The sequence below is a fragment of the Hydra viridissima genome, unplaced genomic scaffold, assembly GCF_058129835.1.
Source record: "Hydra viridissima isolate aposymbiotic clone 2 unplaced genomic scaffold, HvirCarnegie_v1 scaffold_13, whole genome shotgun sequence".
Classification (NCBI taxonomy): Eukaryota; Metazoa; Cnidaria; class Hydrozoa; order Anthoathecata; family Hydridae; genus Hydra; species Hydra viridissima.
This window is the reverse complement of record NW_028324312.1, coordinates 10,385,481-10,407,519: the sequence shown is the minus strand read 5'-3', so window position 1 is coordinate 10,407,519 and position 22,039 is coordinate 10,385,481. Positions and strand designations below refer to the sequence as shown.

Genomic DNA, 22,039 nt, shown 5'->3' with positions numbered 1-22,039 from the left:
AATGAATAAATTTAATAGCTTTTCAGTTAAAGTCATTTTTTTGTTCTTTGTATTTATTAACGCCTGTAAAAACCAGGTAAATATTTTCAGTGGTTTGAATTAATGGTTTTAAAACTATCATTAAAAAGTTTCAAACGGAAAAATGGAATATTCAAATGTGAATAAGAGTACTTTTCTTTGTCAAAAATAAAAATGAAAACCATTATTTTCCGTTTCAGACAAAGATCTTCCAGAATCTGAAAAAAAAAAAAAAAAAAAGGTGGGGGGGGTGTGTGAATCCAAACAAGCGCCACAAGGCTAAGTTTATCTCTAGGAACATTAAATCAACCCAAAGTATACTGCTAATTGAAGGGTTTTTGGACTTAATGCATCTCCAGAAGAATAGATCCTACCTGTCATCCTGATGAGAAGTGTAAGGATGGATATTAAAGAGTGTTAGGACCAGTTATTGCAGGCTCAGAATCTTCCTCGGATTGCTTCAATTTTCCCGTGACCCACATGATGATTGTTTTGTTTCAGAAGGAACTCCCTGCTTGTAGCAATTTTTGTATAAATAAAAGTTTGACACATCAAGCACGTTGCTGTTATAAAGCTTTTTACGCATTAAAACAGTAACGTGCTTGATCTTTAAGTTTAAGTTCATGCAAAAGGTTACCATTTTTGAAGAGTAAGTTAAACGGATTTAATTAAATATTGTCAAAGGGCAATATCTGAGAAAGTTGAAACCGTGATAAAAGGTAGACAAGTGAAAAACGTTCTTTTAACTTTGTTGAACGGGTGTTTTTGATAAAGGACGAGCTTTATTCAAATATTTCGAAACGCAATAACTTTTTGCAAAATCTAAAACATGTCAACATTCAAGAAATATATTTGGTTGTTTTCTACGAAAAATTCTAGGAAACGTATTTATTTTTCCTTATGTCATTTTACATTAAATGGATTTGAGAAAAACAAAAAAGAAAGAATAAGCTTTGCAATAGCTTCTCAGCCTCTTTCACTTTTAGATATAAAGTGGATTTCCAGTCAATGTTCTGTGTTAAAAGTTTACTTTCTCGCTTTAGGTTATAAATAAAAAATGCTTAAACTTGATTATGCTGTTGATGGTCTAGGTATGATGCTAGGTATTGAAAGACCAGTGTTGAGTTGCACATGAACGAAGTCTGAAGCTTTGAGCCAAGAGAAGGTCATTGATATTCTAAGCAACTTTGATGATCCCGCATTATTAGAAAAGGAATGTTTGAATTTCAGAGAAAAATTCTTTTTCATCATAGTTGTTAAATACATTAAAGGTGGATAAATTCAAATCTCATTTTATAAACCAATAAACTTCTCACATTTTTTCAGCTTTTTCTTGCCTTAAATGTATTGTGCAAAAGAAATAGTTTATGGAAAAATATTGATAGTGTAAAGTTTAAAAATAGAATCTTTGATAAATTACTCATCATCAATTCCCAGTTGACAGTATTACATGGGTCATATATCGGACCCATGTGGGCTGTTTTATGGGCCCTATGTAGGAATCCTATATTAGACCCATAAAAGTTTGTCCGCGGTTTATCAACGGGTCCTATATGAGCTAGTCCATATAGTTAGCCCATATTGGATCCAACAAACTCCTATGTTTTTATCTTATTTTTCTTAACAGAGTTTTTCATGGTTTGCCCATATTGGACCCAATAAACTCCCATTTTCTTTTATTAAATTTGACCTATATGGCGCATTCGATGGTCGGCCCATATTGGACCCAATAAACTCCTTTTTTTTGGGACCTATATGAAACTTTAGTTTGCCAATCCATATGGATTCCAATATATATTGGTATCAATAAACCACTATGTTAAATATTTAACTTGACCTATAGGTCAAGTTAAATATTTAACAACTAACTAAACTCTTACCTTCTCATATATATATATATATATATATATATATATATATATATATATATATATATATATATATATATATATATATATACTAGATAAAATCAATAAACAATATGCTGAGAATAATATATATTTTCTATTAATGTAAATATTATATTATACAAAAAAAAGTATAAATAAATTAGAGCTTGTTAGACTGTTTTCTTGCTTCGCCATGCTTAGCTCTATTACCATCTCGATCGCGAGCACCAATAAGGCATTTTGCAAGGGACATTTCGAAATCTTTCATCGTGCATGTCGACCTCAGGTTGTTAAGTTTTAAGGCTTCTATAAAAAAGAATACATTTCCAGTAGTTAAAGAATCTTCAATACACAATATTCTTATCGTCTTTGAAAATCTGAGCCTTAAGGGTTTTTACTAAACATAACAATAGAGTGCACAATTTTTAAAACTAACCAAACAAAATTTACATATGTTCAATTGTATTTAATATCTGGCAAAATAGCAGAGAAATATTACCAAAATTTATTTAAGATTTACTATAAATCACTTGAAATAGCTCAGTACTCTTTAACACTTTTTTTGACTGCCCTCGCTGATAATTAAATTGCAGAGCTAAGTTATTGCTAAACAACTGCTGCATCATACGGCGAACAGCTTCGTCGACTTTTCTCCCACCGATACCGGCTAGAAAGTTAACCTGCAAAACATTTAATCAAACACATTAAGATAATCTAAAAAAAGCTATTTAAACAATATAAAAATTAAAAATTAATTATATAATAGCAAAAATGCATATACAGTTTATATGAATGATACATGATATTTACTAAACACCAGAATACTGATATTGCAATCTTAAAATACGATAGACTAAAAATATTTTGCTAAAATTAACAAAGCTTAAAGTTCATTATAAAATAGGAAAGAAATATAGATAAGTAGTTGCTTCTACTCATTTATATTACTTTCCTATTTTATATTGAACTGTACATTAAACTAATATCTAGGTCATAAGTATTATCTTACAATTATGTTTGCAATATTGATATCTTTTAGCTTCATTTCAATTGCATCAAAAGCTTCCATGGTATCCATCGGAGATATTATCCTTCTGGTAAACGTGAAGCTTTCACCATTTTATTCCCTTGACTAAGCATAGCATTTAGCATGTTGGTGTGGAAAGTCTGGGTTTGCTGAATATCCACACACACTTTCAGCAACTGTACCACCAATCCATGCATTGTTTGATCTTGGTAAAGTATAAATAATTACTTGCATTATCACATATATAGTCATTTAATCTGAAAAAAACCAAATAATCAACAATCAATAATCACTTACTAGATATATTACTGCAAAATAATGCACTCCCAATGTTTTGTACCGTTACAACATCTAAAATAGTGTTAACTGTACTATAATGCCATAAATCATAAATAATAAAAATCAAATTACTAACAACTGATTCAGCTTGAGATCAAATTTATTTAAAATATGCAAGGTAGGCATCCTTACGAGTTTTTTAAATTATGTAACTCACCAATATTTGAAACTGGTGATGTCGTTGTTACCGTCTTTGACATACAACCTGTTGTCGTGTTTGATAAACGAGTACACTGGGTTGATGTCATGAATGCTGCTATTTCAAGAGATGAAAATGGTGTTTCATAAGATACAGGCATAATCGGTAAAGTTGTTATCAATGTTGGTAAACTTGACGCCGTAACAGAAAATGGCACAGAAAATAAAGAGGGAAGGACTTGAGTTGTGGCATTAAGTTGAGTTTTCCCAGCTAATTTTTTTTTCTTAAGAGGGAAATAATCAATGTCATTTTCAAATTCCATTTAAAATTCAAAATCTGATGAAATTTTTCTAGTTACAATCCTAAACAATAAATGTAATTATCACCAAATGTTTTCTAAAATATTTTAAAAACATTTGAAACTATTCAATTAAAAATTATTACTTACATGGAGTAGGTGGAATTAATACTTATATGGAGTATTAGTTCCACCCTCTCCATGTAAGTATTAACTTTAAATTAGTTAAAAATTAATACTTACACGGGCTGGGTGGAACTAATAAATAGAAATAAATGTGATATTAAAAGAATTGAAATAAAATTAAATTTAAAAAAGCACAGTAAAAAAAAAAAAAAAAAATGAACGAAAACACCCGATTGCGCGAAAATTTCGGTTCGAGGATCGGGTTTATATCCTGATTTCGGGTAATTTTATTATCCGAATTATTGGGTAGTTTTATACCCGAAATACCGAATTATCGGGTAATTTTATTACCCGATTTTCGGGTAAAGAAATTGGCTATTAAAATTACCCGTTAATCGGGTACTTCTACGGGTAATATTTGGGTAGTTTAAATCGGGTAATACCCGACCCGAAGGCTTGGATATCGGGTAACTAAATTTATTAAAATTATCCATCTACAGGTACCCGCTGGTATTCGTGTCGGGTTTTCGCTCCCTAAAGTAAGCCCACGTTAAAACCACACAGGTCCAGTAAAGTTGAATTATCTTGCTTTTTAACATTTATTTTTTGTTGGGTTTGCCCACATTGGTCCCATAAATAAACCAACTACCAAACACACTTATGACCGATATAAGTCAGTCTATAATAAGCCCTATATGGACTTGCCCACTTCTAAATATATATATGGGAAGTCCATATAAAAACCAGACCAGTCCCGTAAAATTGTGCTCACTATTTGTTATTTGTGTTTGCCCATATTGGTCCCGCAAAAAAACCAAACAGCAGACACACTTAGGACCGAAGTGAGGTTGCCTACAATCGGCTCTAGGTGGGATTGCTTACGGGGATTATAGTTGTCAAAATCTGTTTTCATTGTTTTAATAATGTTTCATTAACATTTTGGATCCTAATAATTGCATATTGTACGCTTTAAATTAAAACTTGCAATTGGCATTGCTTTCTAATTTATTATAAAGTGTTTCAAAACTTTAGAATATAAAGCTAACACCAGGGAAAATTTGTAGCTTTCTCGAGAAGTGGAGAAGTTATCTCGGTTGAGTTTTGAAAAAGTGGGTGAGCTTGATTTCCTTTGATTCTGGCGACTTTGCAAATCAGACACTCACAAATTGTAGATGCCCTTCTCAAGACTGTTGGAGAAATTGACATAAATTCATAACGCTGTGGAAGAGTTGTTTTTTCGCCATTAGCACACCTCTCTATTGACTTACTAGATGCATTACAGAATCCTATGGGACTCTAGAGTCTTCAAAGCTCAAGTTGATTTCAAAAATTTCATTTCCTCATTCTTTTAGAAAATCAGTCAACTGGCAAATGGCCTTTTTCATGCACAGAAAACAACACTTCTCTTGTTGCCCTCATGTGACTTTGCATGGTTAGGCATTTTAAAGAACAGGTCAACAGTTTTTCAATCTTGCAATTGCAAAATTATGTCACTTGCGCAAATGACATAATTTTTTACGTGATTTTAGTTCCTGATTATTTAAATTACGGCTTTTACGCGCAAACTACCCAAAAAAAACAATTGTGCACTTGAAATCAAAATCTGAGGTGGGCTGTTGTAAAATAAATATTTTTTACACTTCTATTGCCGAAAAACCTGCAATAAAAAACTCTTATATGGCTTAGTTTTCTAATTCCTTTGAATTATTTTTTTTAAATCCCTTTAGCTTTCCGTCCTTCTTCTGCCCCATATGATAAATTTAACACTGCATAGTTTTTCTTTAAACAATGATTTTTAAATTCATATTTCTTCTGCGGACGCAATAACTAGATTTTAATAATTTCATTTTTGTAATGCCCGAGGCATGCACTTTCATGTCTCAAATGGTTTTCTTTGGGAGATGATTTCATCTCAAATGTTTTTAATGAAGAGGAGTGATGTAACCAGTAATTGTGGGCTCACACATATAAGGTGCTGATGTGTTGCCACAACTGAAAAATAGCTTCCCAAATTCCCGAAAGCCTTTTTTAGGAAAAATTTTAATTTGCATACGTTAATCTTATCTGCTTCTCCTCCAAATTTGAGTATACATAAAACACAGCCCCAGGATTTTTTGATGATCAACCTTCCCAGTGGGCAAAGCGACGTCGGAACAACGTCGGATCGATGTCGGAGCTGACGTCGGATCGATGTCGGATTTACGTTGGAAATGGAAAAGTTAGGCGACGTCAAAAAAAAGACATCGGGCGAGGTCAGAGTTCCGATGTTATATTAAGTCTGTTTTGTTACTTTAGGGTTTCGTCAATGTCGAAATCAATTAAATTGTTGTCAACTTTAGTGCGGTAGTAGAATAGTTGTAAGAGCGCTCGCCTTGTATTCATGAGGTTTGCAGTTCAACCCTCTCATACGTCTCTGGAAGTACCGCACATAATTCTTTTTTCCGCGTAGAGACCAATTTATATTTCGAAGTTAAGAGTTGAGAGTTGAACAAAATGACACAACTCTCATAAGTGGCCACACATCTCTCATGAGATGTTGTCATTTCTCACAGATACAACAAAATCAACAAAATTTCTGTTCCCTAGTAATTATAGCCACTAAAACTGTTAACTCCCTAAAATTAGAAAAATGAAATCAACAATTTTCTCTTATTGACTTTTATGGAGACTAAAAAGATGCTGAGAAACTTTGAAGTATATTTTTAATGTTTTACAAATAGTTTTTTTTGAACTTTGCATCAGCAGATGTCATTTTTTTTACAAGGTTTGAAACTCTTAGTGGTTATCAAATATCTGGAGACATGAGTGTGCTACAGACAAGTATATGACATATTTGGTAATTGATCATGTCAATGTGATGTGTAAAAAATTTGAGTACCTATTTCTCTTGCATCACCTTGTGCCAAATACTTTTTAAACTTTAGTCAAAAAAACTCAGCTTAATCAATCAATTCTTAAAAAGTGCAAATTTTGGTGCAAAGTGTTGCGACTGCCATAGAGGCCTAAAAAATTTTTTAGGCCTCTATGGCAGTCATTTTATTGGTTGTATCCATTTATCATCAAAATATATCGATAAATAAATATTCTTAATTATCAAATATGCATGGAAACTTACATAAGTTCTCATGGTTTACCCAATATCTTCTTTAATAACAGTAATGGTCTGTCCCTGATTTCTGGTTCTCAAACGAAGTGTATATTCATTCTCTGTATCAGACTCTGAAGTTGATTCTGAAAACAAAAGATTTTGTTTTTGGTATAAATATATTGATAAATAAATATTCTTAACTATCAAATATGCATGTCATTAGCACACTCAAGTCTTCAAAATATTTGATAACTAGTGAGAACTTCTGACTTTTTTGAAATGTTTCTGCTGATGCAAGGTAAAAAAATAATTTTTCAAAAATTCAAAACCTACTTTTAAATAACTCAAAAATAGCCATTTTTTTTAGTCTGCATAAAAGAAATTGTTAAAAAAATTAACACCATGAACTACAATAGCATAGACAAATAAAATTTTATAAACTTAAAAGTTACTCTACCATTAATAAGCTTTGACAAATTTTTGTGTTTGTTATTATGTTGCACATTTAGTGTTTACTCAGTGCTATCGGTCCCCACAAAAGCATCATAATATTACCTTTTTAATATGTTGTTAATATTTTCTTTTAATTTAATCCCACCATCTCTTGAAAGACGGGCAACCTAAAAGAAAAGCATTAAGATACTATTGATATTATGTTTTACTTTTTATCTTATTGCTTGTTTTACTGTAAATAGTATAAATACAGATATTTTTATTGTACAATTTGTTAATAACTTTAAATTATATTAACAAGACAGAGTTTTTATGTCTATTCACCCTAATTTTTAAACCCTAGTTTTTATGGTTGTTGTGATGTTGATTTGATATGATTTGAGGGATGTATTGAATTATTTTTTTATTAGGATGACTAATAACTTAACAAAACAAAATTAATAACACGTAACATAATTCTTAAATATTTTAATATGTATTCTTAAGTCTACCCTCTTATTTACAAAGTCATTCACAAACTTAGATCCCTCAACTGTACCAACTGGTTATTATTTTATCATTATTATTGTATTAGGGTGAGTGACCCTAATACAATGATAATGATATTTATTAATAATAATAAATAATGATCAATTACTACTTTTAGCTGACTCAGAACGAAGAGATTCAACTTCATTGTTAATAAATTGTAGATTGTCATCAGAATCATTTTGCAGAGAATCATTAACTAGATTATTGATTTCTTGATTCTGTGCTCTCCAATTATTAATGTAAGACATCTAAAGAATAATGTTAAAAAGCTGTTGAAAAAGTTTTAGATTGTGATACCAATCCATTTAAATGCATTTTTGAATATTCATGATTATCCCACTGTCTGCCTATCCGAAAAAATTAACATGGAAACAAGAACGTGGGACGAGATCATGGAAACTACAGAGACAAGATCTGCAAAGCATGATGAAACAGTTAACACATCTAACAAAGTTTATATTGGCGTAACCACAAAAATTTATTCACAAAAAGCTCATATACTCAACAACTCTAAGTATTTGTAGGAGATGAAAGAAAAAATCACCACATTCCATTAAGAAACAAGTTCCCTCATTTAACTATTTAGAAATAGTTTTTAACAGAAAAGCATAACGTACTTTTTACCTGATGATTGCAATAAACATGAAACTAAAATATATAACTCTGGCTTGATTTATTGACCACTCTTGTTGAATTTACATACACAAATAAACTTAAAAACATTGCAGTAATGAATTAATAAAATAAATCAGATAAATATTTCTTACTAATTTATATACATACATACATACATACATTCATACATATACATATATATATATATATATATATATATATATATATATATATATATATATATATATATATATATATATATATATATATATATATATATATATATATATGTTTTAAAGAATCACAATTAATTAAAAATCAAGTAAAAAAATAAACTAACTTTTGCTTGCCGTAAAAAGCATACGTCTTATGGTTTGTTAATGGCTGTCAATAAAGTCTTATGAATTAAATTTAAATCTTCCCGTTAAATAAACTTTTTCAATAATAATAATTTTTATTATTATTAAATAACTTTTTTTTTCCATTAAGATGTTTATTTTCCGGTAGTCAAACTTCCAGATCAAAAAAAATATAATAAAAGTACCGTGGTTTGACCTACCGTGGTATGCAAATTTTATTTAATAATAAATGAAATTGTCGATTTACGTCGTATTTATGTCAAAAGACATCGCACGATGTCAGAACAACGTTGGTAAGACAACGTCGTTTTGACGTCGTTATCGCGATGTTATAACAACGTTGTAACAAGTCGGTTGACATCGCCGATGAAAACCCAACGTAAACCCGACGTCGGTTTGACATCGAGTGCCCACTGGGTTGATGTAAATTTCTTTGTCTTCAATAACACAGAAATATTTAGAAATAAAAGAGTCATAAAATTTCTGCAGCAAACTCTAACGTTTTTTCTTGAGGTTCAGTGCAGTTTACATAGAAAAAAAAATCGCAGTAAAACATTATCAGAATTTTTCGCAGAAGATTTATATAAATGTTTCTATTTAATTTTGCAGTTTTTTATTTCTGTTTCTATTTGAGCATATTTATTTTTTTTGTTTTTAATCAAAATTATAATAAAAACACAAAAACTAATTTTAAAAAGTTCAACAAAAAAAAACGCGTCTGCTTTTAATATGAAGTAGCAAGATAACAACCATTTAATAAGTGGTGGCTGATTATGATAAACGCCTTCATTATTTTTATCTAGTGAGGATGCGGTAGAAATTTTATAATTACTATTTTCAAGGAGTTATCCGAAACCTATCCCACTGTCTTATAAATAGCAGTATTAATATTATATATATTAATTTTTGATAGTTCTTATTCCTAATATAGTAAACAATTGAAGTTTGCCAAAATTTCTCAAATATATTTTTGTTTTACAGTTAAAGTGGTTAAATTTGAAATCCAGCAACAACAAAAAAAAAAAAATCAAAAAAACAAAACAAAAAAAAAAAAACATTTTTGTCCCTGTCTGCATTTGTGTTGTTCCCTTGTCGGCTACTGAATCCAACGATAAATGTCTAGTATGGATTCATCTTGGTATAAATCTCTCCTATTTTGCAATATATTTTTTGTAAAAGGAATTAGTGTACCACAGTGACCTAGCCGTCAAATGAGCAATAGTTCCCGGAAAGGAAAGGGCAGTCCATAAGGCAATCGCTAACGGACTATAAACCCTAAATATCTTAAATAAGAAATAAAAATTTCCAACAAAATCTTATTAAATTCAAACATAGAGCGGGTTTCTGAAACCGTCATTGAGTTATTTTGGCCAAAAACTATAAGAAAAACTATGTGAAGATGGTGTTAAAAGATAAACACACAACTCTTGTTATATTAATCTAATTAACTAAAAATGTATTAAACCTTCAGAAACTATGAATAGTTAAAGTTAATTTAGTAAAATATCTTATAAAAAACAATAACTATTTGAAGTTGCGTAATAATAGGGAAAAAATATCGTTGCATTATTATGAATTGGTTTGTTATATTGTCAAATTATCCCCACTCTTACTTTAAAAAAATGATTTTAACTTAATGTTCATAACAAAAAAAAAAAAAAAAAAGCACACTGGAGAAAGGAACCAGCGTCACCAGTTAATAGATGTTAATGACTTACCAATGAACAAACGGTATCAAGGGTTAATAAAAAAAAAGCATTTGAAATATAATGTATTTTGCTATATATTATATTGAATTGCACAAACAAAAGGAGTAAATAAAACACAAACAAGCATGCTTTAAACACTGAAGTAATGCAAATAATAAAATAAAAAAAAATACTTCAGAAATTTTACAAGTAAACCCATGTTTCTTATTCAAGTTCCTCATTCTCTGAGCTCTACAACCAACAACAGCTTCAACTGAACTCTTTTGACAGGCTCGGGCTTAAAAACGATGTCTCACCACTCTGGATTTCAAGTTATTACATGCTTAAAAAAATTCTGTACTTGAAGTCTGTAATTGCTATCACACTGCTCAATCGTCCTTTCAGTGGCATTATGCAGGATTGAAACCTGCATGAAAGCTAGTAAACATCTTAGCAATATTTGTAGAAGCCACCAAATTACTCAGTGGAAAGGATGCTTGCATCAGTGCATGTATTCCGATATGAAAACTGTCATGAAGTCATTTGACGTTCCCTTGGATGACTAAGAAGAATAGGTATGAAAAATGCTTTGAAGAATGCATTTGAGGCACATTTTTTGGATTAGAAACCATAGATCATTTTGCAATAGTAACATTTCTTAATTTCAGATTCAAACAGCACTTCTTTAGGTTCCAAGAAGCTTTTCAAGCTGCTAAAAAACAAGTTTTTTTGGAAATTGACTTTTGCTTACTTAGCTCGTTTTTAGCTTTAAGTTCCAATCAGGATGTATTTTTTATATATTGAGTAAAGGCACTTATCATTGTTTTTTTTAGTTTCATTCAAAAGATTAAAAAGTTTTGAAACAGAATTGTAGACAAATAATTGCAAGATATCAAACTGTGTGGGTATCATTTCTGCAGGCACAATAACCACTGCATCCAACTTAAACATGTGCGGGCGGTGGAGTGTGAGCGGAAATATATATAAAAAAACATTTTTATCTACCATTTTTAATTTTGCTGTCTTCATCTACATAAGCTGTAGATTCCTCTCTGATTTGCATTTTTTGTGTACTTATAGCTTACTCTGTTGTTGCTTACGCAGAACATAAAAACGACGACAAGTTATTATTTGCTTTTCATCTTTAGTAGTTAAGAAAATGAACGAGCCAAAAGAAATTTACATAGTGCTAGACGTTTTGAGTTTACATCATATTGCCTTTGCACCGCCAAATGATAACAAAAATATTGCAAAACTCCTTAACCGCAGCGAGTTTCCTGAGGGTCCCCATGAGAATCACATAATGACACTCAAAGCGTTACTATTTTTTAAAACTTTTAGATGAAACACCATATAGTCATTCATCAATTAAGTTCTAATATTCTTCTTAATCCTATTTTGTTTTTCACCCCCCACGTCTTCTAAATTAATTGTAAATATTTCACATTAAAGTACGCAAGTACTTAATTCTGACTTTACTTCTTGTTTTATTCTGGGCTTAACGTCATTCTGACTTTGCTAATAAAACTTACTTATGAATTATGGTGCCTGAGGCATTCTTTGTAAAAATGTTTTTAAATAAGCGTTTCATTTTTTGTTTCGGAAGGTGAGGGGAAAGGGGTGTAGAGTGTAAAGAATTGTGTTAAAAAAGTAAACACTTTTAAAATTCACTTCGCTTAAAGCAAAAGCTTAGTTGCTGGCTTTTCTAGAGTGTGCAATGTAACTAACTTCCTTTTAAAGTATAAAAGAAAATGATAAAAAGAAAGAAGCTCCTATATTTTCGATGTATGCTTTCAATTATGTAAACCACATATACAGCTATTCACGAAAGTTTAAACGATTGCAGAATTTTCAAATCTAATCTTCGGTTTTTTTTGAATAAAAATCTAACGGAAATAGATATCAAAATAATTATTTTTCCAATTTGGTAAATAGGTTATTTGTTAATAGAATAAAAAAAAAAAGTAGGTTTTGACTCATTACCGTTCACCCAGAAATTTCATTAAAAGGTAGGTGATACAAATTAAGAGGTTTCACAAAAGTTTAAACGATTTTATTTAGGATCAATGATTTGCTAATTAATTGAAAAATCCGCTGCGAAATTTTTTTTCGCAGCAAATTTATCAATTAATTAGCAAATAATTGAGTAGTTTTTCAATCAAAAAATTCATCACAACATCATCAGGCAGCTTTTAATTTATTAAAAATCAACTAAAAATATTGTGAATTTCAAATTAATTTTAATTGCGTGCAAATGGGTCGAAAATCAGTTTCTAGTGACACCAAATGGCAAGTTATTGGTATGGCGCGGACAAAAAATCACACAAACGTTCAAATAGGCAAAATACTTAACATTTCTGAATATTGCGTTAGAAAAACCATCAAAACCTGGGAACTTACCAAGGACGTCTCCGACATGCCGCGAACTGGGAGACCATCCAAACTCAGCAACCGTGACAAAAATGGTATATTCAGAATGAGCAGAGAAAACCCCAGACTTAGCTACAAAAAAGCTAGCACAAATCTTCAATGAGTCAAAAAATAATCCAAAAGTTAGCAGAGAGCTCGTGAGAGGAATATTGTCGGACAAAGGTATTAGAACGTACATAGCTGCTAAAAAACCTATTCTTTCAATCACGAATAAACGTAAACGACAAGTGTGGTCCAAAGAAAGGCTGGACTGGTCTGTAGAACAGTGAGCAAAAGTTATTTGAAGTGATGAAGCTAACTTTCAAGCTGTAAACCGCAAGAGAAGAACCTATGTCAAAAGATTTGCAAATGAGAAATATTCAGACAGGTTTTTGCAACATCGTCGACAAGGCGATGGAAGTTCAGTTGGCACCTGGTGATTTTTTTCCCACAAAGGTATAGGCTTCTGTGAGCTACATGAAGGCCGAATTAATCAATACACCTACAAGAACACATTGGAAACGTGTTTAGTTCCATCAATCAGACACTTGTATGGCAGAAGCAGGCAATTCATCTTTCAACAAGACGGGGCTTCAGCTCATACAGCACACTCAATCAAAGAATATTTTTGAAAAAAAAGTTCAACGTGATGCCCTGGTGCCCTAGATCACCAGATCTCAACCCAATCGAAAATATTTGGTCTTGGATCGACCATCAACTGACATACCATGAAATTCAATCAACTCAGCATTTAAAGCAACTTTGGAATGAGTACTGGCTGAAGGTACCTCGCGTGATGTGCATGAAATTAGTTAAATCAATGCATAAACAAGTTTATCTTTGCTATAAAAACAAAGGAGGACACTTCAAATATTAATTTGACTTTTTTTTTCATTTTTTGTTCGAATGTTGCAATTTGTTTAAGCTTTTGTGCTTCTTATTTTTCCTTTAAGATTTTTTGTAATAGCTTTTTTCTAACTAAATATTAAAATTTTTATAACATGCTCATATTCATTTTAAAGCTAATTACTTTTTCTTTAATAAATAAATAAAAAAATAATTCGATATCATTTTACAGTTAATTTTATTAAACAAATACCAAACATACTTGATAAAAATTCTGCAATCGTTTAAACTTTCGTGAATAGCTGTAAAAGAAAAAAACTTTTAAACCATTAAAAAGCAAATTCAAAGATTTTTTTACTGAACGTTAAATTTCAATGTTAGGGAGAATATTAAATGAAAATCCGTGTAAACTGGTCTGACCCAGTTCTCTTGGATCATATTTTGACCAAAAACTTTTTTACTTTGCACGTAAATTTCTCAAGAATGATCCTCAATTTCTGATACTATAACATATCCATACTGAATGTGTTGGGTTTTAAAACTCTTAAATAGAAACCAAACAAAAAAAATTTTTTTTCAAACTTCATCAACCCTGCGTACCACTGTAAAAAGATAAACTGTCCCTCTCGCGTCTACAGCTAAATTCATAAATGTTCTCCGCCCATCATTGAATGAAGTGGAACGACGTGGAACGACATGGAATGACGTGGTATTCTAATAGTTTTACTTTAACAGGTAATAGATTTTAGTAGATAAATTTACCTTTACTACTAATAGGAAATGAGAGTTCTGGGACAAAATCATTTTTTCATCTTCGTTGCAAAAATTTTGGTAATCGCGGGGTGAAAATTTTCTGGGGCAAAAATGATTTTTAAAAAAAAAAAAAAAACTTTCAAAAAAAAAAAAAATTTCAAAAAAAAATTTCAAAAAAAAAATTACAAAAAAAAAATTTCAAAAAAAATTTCCGACGACAAAACATTTTTTTTCCATGACGTGATATCTCGTAATGAAAAAAAACTTTTTAATTTATGTAAAGGTGTTTAAATCTTGACCTAAAAATTTCTTTTTTTAACGCTTGAGAATTAGGCGTAATAATATGCTTGTCCGAGAAGAAGGTAAAAGCTTCCGGATTGTCCCACTTGCGCGTCACCTGAGTTAAGTCTTCTGCCTGCTGCTACGCTTGGCATGGAATCTGCCTCTGCAAAATTTCTTTAAAAGGAAATGGTGGTAGTGGAACCGAATGAAGCATTGGATTGATACAGCAGTCCTGTCGATTTGTTGTTAAACAAGGATATGTTTGATCCGTTCCACGAGGACAAGTAAAAATTTTCCAATCCAGACGAGGAAAAGAAGCATTTGCTGTCGGCGTCGTAACCAGGAAAAGTGTTTAGTTGTTTGCATTGTAAGGCGTCCATGGGCTGAGGACAGTGCCGTTTCCGGGAGGTAAATTTCCGTCGTACATTCGGACTCTCGATTCCCACCAGTTTCCAGAAGCTCCAATGACATGCATCCTGATGTATTTCAAAAAAACTCCATTTCCATTTCCATTGGTGTTTAGCAAAACATATTCGTTTCCGTAAGTCGTTTGAAAATATCTGAACGTCCTGCAGTACAATTTAACGGAGGAAAGGAGAGGAGGGATGGAGCTGAATGTGGAAATGAACGGTTGAATCCAGTAAGTAATGGCTGTGGTATTATTATTGACCAATTGGATGGTTAAGTTTTTTGTAAACGGCAAGTCGACGGTAAAATATCCTCCCAAGGAAGTGGTGCTGAAAACGTTGCATCCTTGCAAAGAGTTGGCGTAAAAAGGACTGCCGAGAGGGGAAAAGAGCAAGTCACAAGCAAGAGCAGCGACGTCCACACCAACAGTGTCAGTGGTTGTTGAATAATTTCCAACTCTGATTTCTCCGTGTGCCAATATCCGAATAAAAACATTTCCGGGGACATTTGTTCCAGTTCCACTCAAAGCAAGCCATAATCTTCTTAGAATTCCAGGGCCGTCTACGTAGCTAAAGACTGGTGCGGTGGTTGATCCTGCCACGGTGTGCGATTTTAACCCCAAGGATGAAAAGCTTGAATTGGGAACAAGCCCTAAAAAGTTGGACTTTTGTGACAACGTGTCCGCGTAACTTTTCGTCGCAGCGTCTTGTGCGTTTGAAGGGTTGAGCACATTGATCAATTTATGGGAATTTAAATCTAAGTCAGCTGTTCCAACAGTAGTTCCACCACCTGACGCATGCGTATCCACGTAATTTTTTGTGGCTGAATCTGAGGATAAAGTGGGCTCTGCCAAATCGAAAAATTTGTGTGCTGTCATGTTAATGTCTGTGTAAAAGATATTGGCGTATGCCACTCGAGTGTCAACGTATCCTTTTGTCGCGGCGTCGTGCGAAGTGGTTGGATCTGTCACATTGAGCAACTTGTGGGAATTTAAACCCAAGTCCCCAGTGATCGTGCTCGATCCGTCTGTTTTGATGCGCATGCTCGAGCTGACGTCGACGTATTTTTTTGTCGCGGCGTCGTGAAGATTTGTCGGTTCGTTCAAATTGATCACTTTGCTAAAATTCAAATCCAAGTCTGCCGTTCCAATCACCGTTCCGGTTCCTCCTCCTGACAAATGCGTGTCCACGTAATTTTTTGTGGCCGCATCGTGTGAGTATATTGGTTCTGCCAAACTGATTATTTTGTTTGAATTGAAATCCAAATCTGCAGTGATGGTGCTGGATCCGTCCGTTTTAATATAAACGTTGCATGCTGAGTCTGCTGCAAGATTGTCGAAATAAACGCTGAATTCGCTTCTGTTGAATTTGTCAATCATTTTTTAAACGGGCAAAATTTTTTTTAAATTCGATTTGCAATCACCAAAGGGTGTTGACGACGTCTTGAAAGCTGTTTCCCTCTTCACAATTTTTCAAGACGTAAAGACATAAGTGGCCGCAATAAGATGTGTTTCCAAATTGGACCCTTTCGCTGTTGTAAAAGACAGGGCTTTTTAAATAATCGACGAGCTCGACGAGAGGGGGTTGAGCGTAAGAGTCAAAGCTGAATTTTGCGTTTCCGTCTTTGTACCAGTAAATCCAATGAAATCCTTCCGTGCTCGAATCCCCTGTGTTGATAATCCCGCATTCTTTTCTTCTCGGTTTTTTTGGCTATTTGTCTCTGACAAAAACTCCTCGAAAGTTTTTTATTTTTAGTTTTTTTGCTGCGTCCATTAATTGAAAATTTGTCAAAGCCTCGTTAGGCAAATCAATTCCATGCGTCAATTGAAAATTGGTTAAAACTTTTTGCACATTTATTTTCTTGTTTCTCATTTTTTAATTTTGTATTTTTTTTTTTTTTATTTTGTTTTTATTTTATTTTGTTTTTTTTATTTTGTTTTTTTTCTTCTTCCGTGTGCCACTTACCTTTTTTTATTCCATTACTTTTTTGTAATGCCCATGAGCCAACGTGTGGATTCCATCTTCTAAAATTAATCTTTTATCGTCGGATGCGCTAAGAGAAGCTTTGTTTATTTCTTCGGTGTATAAATCGTGCCGATGTGATCGAATGACGTTCATTTTGCACATTTTTTCTTTTTTGTCTTCCAAGCATTTTTTTGTAGTCTTCATGCGTGATGTATTTTTCCACAGCATATTTTTTGACCCCTTTGCATTTTTTAACGCCATTGCATTTTTTATCCCCTTCGTTTTCATGGATTTTATATGAGTACAATTTTGACCGAAGACCGATAAATTCTTCAATTATTTTTCCAGCAGCCTCGTCTTTGAACATGCCGATTACTTTTTTGTTTAATCCAACTTTGAATCCGAAATTTTGTTTTGCTGGGTGATTTGCGTCGAATTCGCTTGTGTCAAATTTGCTTTCCACATCATCTGCAATGTCCTTGAAAAAATCGTCTGTTTTTATTTCATAAATTAGCGAGTCAGTGTCTGTCATAAGTAATTTTGCTTTTCCAGGGTATTTTTTCATCATGTAATCGTAGTGGAAATCAAACATCAAAGTTTTGCTTAAATCTAAAATTGACATTCCCAAATAAATTGGTTTGTTGTAGAAAACAGTCGTTCTTCTCATGTGGACGGCGATTAAATTTTCGTCGAAAATGGTGTGTTTGACGTAATTTGGTTTTGACGCCAATTTTAAAGCCCTTTCTTTTTCTGTTACAAGTCTGATGTCCACTCTTTTATCAATATTTTCCATTGTTTTTCCAAAAACCGAATTATTCATCAGTTTGAAAAATTCTTTTTCAGACTCTGTTTTTGCTTTTGTCCTTAATTTTGTGTTCAAGTCGATGTATTCTTTCATGCAAGTGCTCTCTTCAAATTTGACCCCTCAATGGACTTTTAAAATTTTTAGCCCCTTTTTCTCGTACAATTTAAGTTTTTCGTGGTGCACGACATAATAATTTTTCTCTTTTAAATTTGGAACGAGTTTTTCCACTTTTTGGACTGTTATTTTTTAGGGGCAAGAGGGTAGCCGTTGTGCTCGTCGTGCAGTTCGATCGGTTATTCCAAATCAACATCCAAAATGCACAAGATCGATTTCCAATCCAGAAGTTCTTCCTCGGTCATCCATTTGAAAACTCGATTTGGAAGATTTTTTGTCATGGCCCAGCCGTAAAGATTATTTGCGTCTAAATACTGGACGAAAGTGGATTTTTTTGTTTTGACGAACGAGTCTCCTATGTATTTATTGTTTGACTTTCCGAGTCTGTTTGAAATCATACTGATCCCTGCTCGGATCCCTCTTTGAATTAGGAGCATCATGTCGTAGTCGGATAAAAGCTCAAATTTAACTTTTGTCATTTTCAAAAACGCGTCCCAAGCCAATCCTGGCGATGTGTAAAACCAAGCCGGATCGAGCTTGTAGTTTTCCATGCAAATGTCTCTGAAATTTTCAAAGACGTCCGCCAGAATAAAAACATCTGAGATGTTGTAAAGGTTGTCGTACTCTTTAAAATTTTTGCATTTAAAAACATTCCAAACGGTTTGCGCTATTTGTCGCTGATGTCGTCTTGGTAAAGTTTTGAGAAAAAGGCATCTTTTGGAGGCAATTTTTTTTTTTGAATTTTTTTGTCGAATCGACCCAGTCATATGGGTAAACTCCTTTTTTCCTCAGCAAATTTAATTTTTCTCCTTCGAAATATCTTGAAAGGTTTTTGAACTGATCAGGCTCTAAATTTTTTGCCAGAGCGTCCAAACTAAATGACATTAAACGGGCGATAAACCTGATTTCGATCATTTTGTCTTTGTTTTTTCCAGATTTCTTGTCAAAGAACTCTCCGACTTTTATTTTTTTTGAAAAACTAATGTATTTTTCTTCGTTGCAAGGAATGCATTTTACTTCTCCTCCTCCAAATTTTTTGATGAACAAATGGCTATCGTATCCTGACAAGTTGTGGAAGACGACTGGGATAAAGTTTGGAACGGTGAATTTATTTCTGCAATCTTTGTGCGCTGCTCCTCGATATTTTCCTGTAAAAAAGCAGTGGTCTCGAACTTTCTCATTTTTTTTTTCATCGATAATTTTTTCTTCGCATATGTGGCAAACAGTTTCCGACTTGAAATTTTCTTTTTCCTCATCGGTAATGATTTGAGGCCTTTCTGTTTTTGTTTTTTCATAAATGTTTTTTATTGACTCTTTCAATTTTTCGATAAAATATTTTCCAACGTCAACTTTTTCTCCCATCTCTTCGCTAAAGAAAAGTTCTCCCTCAAAAACTTCTTCGTTGAAACATTTTATGTAAAATTCAAACGAGCTTGGAACGTGCTTTTGAAATTGTTTTGTGTATAATTTACTCGGGTCTTGCTCGCACGTTTCCTTCGGAACGATAAAACTTTCAAAGTCGGCATAAACGATAAATGGCACCCTCATTAACGCTTTTACTTTTTCAAATTTCATGAATGTGTTTTCTTCCGGAAGTTTTACTCGAACTTGGCTGTTTTCATTACAAAATTTTGCATGGTAGGATAAATCTTCCTCGCTGTTCATCCATTGAAAACAATTTCGACAAAAATATTTTTTTCCTTTATGAGAGGACGATTGTGCTGAAATGAGCCGACTCAGATTTTTTATCAAACATTAATGGCTTGTTTCTTCGTTCGAAATAAGAAGCAAATCAATTTCGTGAAATCTTTTTGAAAATTTGGACCGAGCCAAAGGAAAAATGCTCTTATCTTCGTGGTAACCAAAAACTTTGATGCTTATGTCAGGATTATTTTTTTCAAATTTTTCTATTTGGTCAATTTTTACCGGAAATTCAATTCAATCCCAATTGAAATTTTTTGAGCTGTGTTTTTCTTTCATGTTTAAAAATCTTGAAACGCACCACTTGAAGCATTCGTTGTCTTCGTTTGCCATGTTGATTATTGCTTTTTTGCTTGCCAAAAAATCGTAAAGTGGGATATATGATTTTCCTCCGATTGGCTTGTAGTCGATCAAATTTATATCCATTTTCAAAATGGCGGACACGGTGCAATTTGATCCGAGTTGGTTGTATTTTTCCAGGTTTTCCAAAATCTCCTCTTTTGTTTTTTCAAAAAATTCTCCAAAGTCAGTCGACTCAAAAATAATTCCTGCTTTTGACGAAAAAGTAGCGTTTCGTAAAACCTCCTCTCCAGCCGAAATGCTTACGCTCGACATTTCGTAAGTCAAAACGATGAACGCTTTTTTATTTTTGTTTTCTCGAAGAATTTCATTCGCACTTTCTTTAACTGATTCTAAAAATGAAGTGACGTCGCGATGTTCCCCATCGACTTGGTGAGAATATTGCTTTGCCACGTTATTGAGGGCATGGTCAGTCAATTTAAAAATTATTCTTTTTTTTGAAGTAGGACGAGGAGCTTGAATCGGCATTTCAAGCTGAACTGGAATCTGGTTGTTTGAAATAATTGATTTTTTTTTTTTCTATTTCTTACGTCTCTCACTTTTTTCTTTACCGCTTCTGGAATGTATGGATTGATGGTTTCAAGCACACTGTTAAAACTGTCGACGACAACATTTCTCGCTGCCGTTGCAATTCTTGAAAATAAACTAGAACTTCGACGAGGCGATGGAACAAGTCTAACAGGGCTTTTGTCATGACGAGTCGCTGGCACAGGACGAGCATTTGGAACAGGACGAGGCACTAGCACAGGACGAGGCGCTGGCACAGGACGAGGCGCTGGCACAGGACGAGGCGCTGGCACAGGACGAAGCACTGGCACAGGACGAGGCGCTGGCACAGGCATTGTGTTTTTTATTGCTTCAACGAGATCAGCCTTTCGCATCTTTGAATATTTTTTCAATTTTTGTGCTTTGGCGATTTCTCTCAATTCTTTGACAGTTTTGTTTTCCATTTTTTCTTTGCCAAGAAAATTATTTAACTCAAATTCAATTTTTTTGGTTTTTCCATTTTTTCGTATTTTGCTTTCCACTTTTATTATGCCAAGAAAAATTTTTTTCAAATTCAGTTTTTTTTCTTTTTGCGAAAATTTTTTTTCTTTTTGCGAAAATTTTTTTCTTTTTGCGAAATTTTTCTTTCTTTTTGCGAAAATTTTTTTTCTTTTTGCGAAAATTTTTAAAAATTCTTTTTTCGGACTTGGAGATTTTTTTTCATTTTTTGCGAAAATATTTTAAATTCTTTTTTTTGCGAAAGTTTTTTAAATTCTTTTTTTTCAGAGAATTAAAAAATTTTTTTTTTTACTTTTTTGGACTTGGAGATTTTTTTTCTGTTTTCTAATTTTTCAGAATTTAAAAACCTTCCAAAAGCGAATCTTTGCTTATCAGATTGTCCTCAACCGCAATCAGCATCAAAGTCAACAAATTCTTTGAGGTTTTTGTGACTCCATTTTCCTTTAGCAAATTTTTCAGATAATTTTTTGTTAGTCTCATGTTTTTATTTTTAAAAAGAAAAAAAGATTTTTTAAATCATTTTTTTATCATTTCAAATCATTTTTAAATCATTTTTGTCAAGAATCTCATGACGGTCTTTTTAACCTAGTAAACAGCGTTCATGTTGGTTTCGTCTGAAACAAATTGGATCAATTTGTCTGAAATGATCACTGCGAAAATAACTGTGCCGTCTGGCACTGCCGTTCGGAATTTTAGGTTGACAACCAATTCAGCCGTTTCGGAAACAACTCTTTCCTTTTGCTTGCTGATGTCGACAAAAAACAACGGAAACAAATTTTTTTATTTAAGCAGAGGCAATCCAGACTGGCAAACAAGTTCGTT

General features: G+C 32.7%; 1 long non-coding RNA gene and 1 pseudogene across 6 annotated transcripts; both read right to left on the bottom strand.

Annotated features, from left to right (window-relative positions):
• Positions 1–2,067: 2,067 nt before the first annotated feature.
• Positions 2,068–3,913, bottom strand: LOC149880440 (uncharacterized; annotated as a pseudogene).
• Positions 3,914–6,169: 2,256 nt separating this feature from the next.
• On the bottom strand, positions 6,170–9,034 carry LOC149880439 (uncharacterized). 6 transcript variants are annotated; one of them, XR_016446231.1, is made up of 3 exons: positions 8,864–9,034; positions 7,480–7,544; positions 6,170–7,067 (listed from the first exon to the last, which is right to left on the bottom strand). It is a non-coding gene; the product is annotated as an uncharacterized LOC149880439 (long non-coding RNA). The 6 variants fall into 6 exon arrangements; XR_016446235.1 differs by lacking the exon at positions 8,864–9,034 and adding an exon at positions 8,018–8,429; XR_016446233.1 differs by lacking the exon at positions 8,864–9,034 and adding an exon at positions 8,015–8,427.
• Positions 9,035–22,039: the final 13,005 nt, after the last annotated feature.